Genomic DNA, 3,985 nt, shown 5'->3' on the forward strand with positions numbered 1-3,985 from the left:
CCTGGAGACATTAGAAGTTGGATTAAGTTTTATTTCAGTTATTAGGAATCGTTTCGGAAAATTCTGTCCGCACGAGGAGGAAAATTCTGGCCACCGCGGGACCATTCCGCGCTTTTATTAAAAGGACATTTCCAACTGCCAGCAGGAGGAGGAGGAGGAGGAGGAGGAAGAGGAAGAGGAGGAGGAAGAGGAAGAGGAGGAGGAAGAGAAGATGTAGTTATGGAGCAACTCTCTGTTCGGGGCTATCAAGTGTATTGTGTTGTGTTGTGTTGTGTTTTATGTGTTGTGTTGTCTTGATGCGTTGTGTTGTGTTGTTTTGATATGTTGTGTTATGTTTTGATGTGTTGTGTTTTGATGTGTTGTGTTGTGTTTTGATGTGTCGTGCTGTGTTTTGATGTGTTGTGCTGTGTTTTGATGTGTTGTGTTTTGATGTGTTGTGCTGTGTTTTGATGTGTTGTGCTGTGTTTTGATGTGTTGTGCTGTGTTTTGATGTGTTGTGCTGTGTTTTGATGTGTTGTGCTGTGTTTTGATGTGCTGTGCTGTGTTTTGATGTGTTTTGATGTCTTGTATTTTGATGTTTTGAGCTGTGTTTTGATGTGTTGTGCTGTGTTTTGATGTGCTGTGCTGTGTTTTGATGTGCTGTGCTGTGTTTTGATGTGTTGTGCTGTGTTTTGATGTTTTGAGCTGTGTTTTGAGCTGTGTTTTGATGTCTTATATTTTGATGTTTTGAGCTGTGTTTTGATGTCTTGTATTTTGATGTGTTGTGATGTATTTTGATGTGTTGTGCTGTATTTTGATGTGCTGTATTTTGATGTGTTGTGCTGTGTTTTGATGTGTTTTGATGTGCTGTGTTTTGATGTGTTTTGATGTGCTGTCTTTTGATGTGCTGTGTTTTGATGTGTTTTGATGTGCTGTCTTTTGATGTGCTGTGTTTTGATGTGTTTTGATGTGCTGTGTTTTGATGTGTTTTGATGTGCTGTGTTTTGATGTGCTGTGATTCAATGTGCTGTGTTTTGATGTGCTGTGATTCAATGTTCTGTGTTTTGATGTATTGTGTTTTGATTTGTGGCGTTTTGATGTTTTGTGTTTTGATGTGCTGTGCTGTGATGTGTTGTATTGTGTTTTGATGTGTTGTATTGTATTATGTTTTAATGTGTTGTGTTTTGATGTGTTGTATTGTGTTATGTTTTAATGTATTGTGTTTTGGTGTACTGTACTGCGTTCTGATGCAGTACATTCTGATGTATTATGTTCTGTTGTATTGTGTTGCCTTTTGATATTATGTATGTGGTGTATTGTATTGCATAGTAACATATTGTATTGTGTTATATTGTGTGTGTCGCTTGCCCTTCCATTTATGACTAACAAAACAAATTATTCCTTGAAATACATTTATTTTTTGTTTTACATTTCAATTGATTTATGTATTGGTTGATGATTAATCTATTTCATGATATATCTATTCATAATTTATTTATTTATAATTTATTCATTATATAAATCGTTAACGTACAATGATCTCGTTTTTGAGTGGAAAGTCTTCATCTCAATTTGGCAAGAAGATGATCCTCCTCCTCCTCCTCCTCCTCTTCTTCTTCTTCCGTCCAGACTCCAGAGAGCCCCAAGGCCTCCTCCTCCTCCTCTTCCCCCTCCTTCCTCTCTTCCCTCTCCCCCTCCTATTCACCCCTCCTCCTCCTCTTCCCTCTCCTCCTCCTCTTCCCCTTCACCCTCTTCTTCGTCCTCTTCCTCCGCTTCCCCTCCTTCTTGTCATCCTCCTCCTCGTCCTTCTCTTCCCTTCCTCATTCTCCTCGTCCTCCTTCCTCCTCCTCCTCCTCTTCTCCCTCCTCTCCCGCCTCACCCTCTTCCCCCTCCCCCTCTTCCCCGTCCTCCTCTTTCTTTTTCCTCTTTCTTACGTCTCCTTCTCCTCTTGATTTTGCCCTCCTCCTCCTCTTCCCCCTCCTCCTCTTCCTCCTCCTCCTCTTCTTCTTCCTCCTCCTCCTCCTCCTCCTCCTCTTCCCCATCCTTTTCCTCCTTCTGTAAGGCCTTATTTTCATGACATCACGGTATCCATCTGAGTCCCAGTCAACATAAATAAAAGGGGAGTACTTGGGGGCTGGGGAGAAGGATTGCCTTTCATTCAGTACCGAGGACGGACCCATTAAGTGAGCTTTGTTGAGTCCGATACGCGATATTTAGTTCCTTTCGGCCGAAGAGCGAGATCCTGGACGAAAACATTAAGCGCCTCCTGATGTCAGTCTTCCTTTTTATTTTTAATCACGTGACCAACCCATATTGTGACGTCATTTTTTTTTTTTTTTTTTTTTTTTTTTTTTTTTAACTAATATGAATTAATTTTAGTGCTTATATACTCTACATAGAATTTTGTGAACGGTCGAGTTTGGGTTAAATTTATGACTTTTTTTATTCACATCATTATTTTCAGTATCTATATATTCCTCTTATATAGAACTTCTATATATTTCATTGTTTTTTTCTTTTTTATATATATGATCATATCTTGAAAACAATGACTTCTCAAAAACGAAAAATATGTAAATTCGAAGGGACAGTAAAGAAAATACACATATTCTTTGTACATAAAGATCGTATAGATAAACATTTTATATGTATTTCAATTACCTTCAAAGGCAGAATGATAGTTATTATCTATTTTGTTAACGTCTAAATTTTCTATCAAATTTCAGAGAACCCACGTCTTTACAAGTAAAGAATAGATAAATAAGCAGATGAGTAAATGATTATTTACATAGATAAGAATATAGATAAATAAATTAATACATATATAAATACATGAATAAAAAAGATATATATATATATATATTACATAAATAGATGAATAAATGAATAGATAAATAAATACACAAATAAGAATATATTCACCGAAGTACCCATTTTTGAGGGGGGACAAATAATAATTTATAATTAATAATTGATAAATAATAATAACAACAACAACAAAAACAACAACAACAACAATAATAATAATAATAATAATAATAACAATAATAATAATAGTAATAATAATAATAACAACAACAGCAATAATAATAATAAGACTGACACAAGATGCATTTTTTAACGTTAATCTCTTCAATAATAGTCAAATCTCGAAAGCAGCATTGGCTGCCTGATATACGATGATGTATTACAATACTCTTGTTATAAAATATAAATTTGTAGCTGCATTAATCGTTCTCTTTCACTCTGAATATTAATAACCACAGAAAACAAGATCAGGCCAGTACACAGAATATGGGGGTCGCCGACGAAGGCATCATCGTATGGAATGGGTTAATTATCAGGGACTCCAAACCATTTTTTTTTTTTTTTTTTTTTTTTTTTTTAAACTTGTATCGGTGGCGCCCCCTTCAGCAACAAAAGGACCCAGAGCCGATGTCGAGGAGGAAGGAATGGAGGAAGAGAAGATATGGAGGAGGAGGAGGAGGACGGGATGGAGGAAGAGGATAGAAAAATGGAGAAGAACGAGGAGGAGAACGAGGAGATAGAGGACAGAGAGAAGGAGGAGAAAAAGAAGGAAGAGACGGAGGAGAAGGTAGAGGAAGAACAGGAGGAAGAGGAGGAAGGGGAGACGGAGGAAAAGGGGGAGGAATACGAGGGGAGAAGGAAGAGGAGAAGGAGGAGAGGAGTAGGAGAGGAGGAAGGGGGGTGAGGAGGAAGGGGGTGAGGAGGAGGAAGAGGAGGAGGAATGAGGGGAGGAAGAAGGGGAATAGGAGAGGAGTAGGAGAGGAGGAAGAGGGGGAGAGGAGGAGGAGGAAGAGGAGGAGGAGGAAGAGGAGGAGAGGAAGAGTCTGGGGAGGGTTCAGACGGGCGGGCTCGGGCACGTGGGCGTGCGGGCGCCGATGGAAATGAGGTCGAATGGGGGAAGTCGGAGGAGCCCTTTTAGCCAACTTTTGGCTCCTGGAGACAACCCTCTCCTCTCCTCTCCTCTCCTCTCCTCCTCCTT

Source organism: Oratosquilla oratoria, chromosome 37, assembly GCF_046742065.1.
Source record: "Oratosquilla oratoria isolate Oo_2021 chromosome 37, ASM4674206v1, whole genome shotgun sequence".
Lineage (NCBI taxonomy): Eukaryota > Metazoa > Arthropoda > Malacostraca > Stomatopoda > Squillidae > Oratosquilla > Oratosquilla oratoria.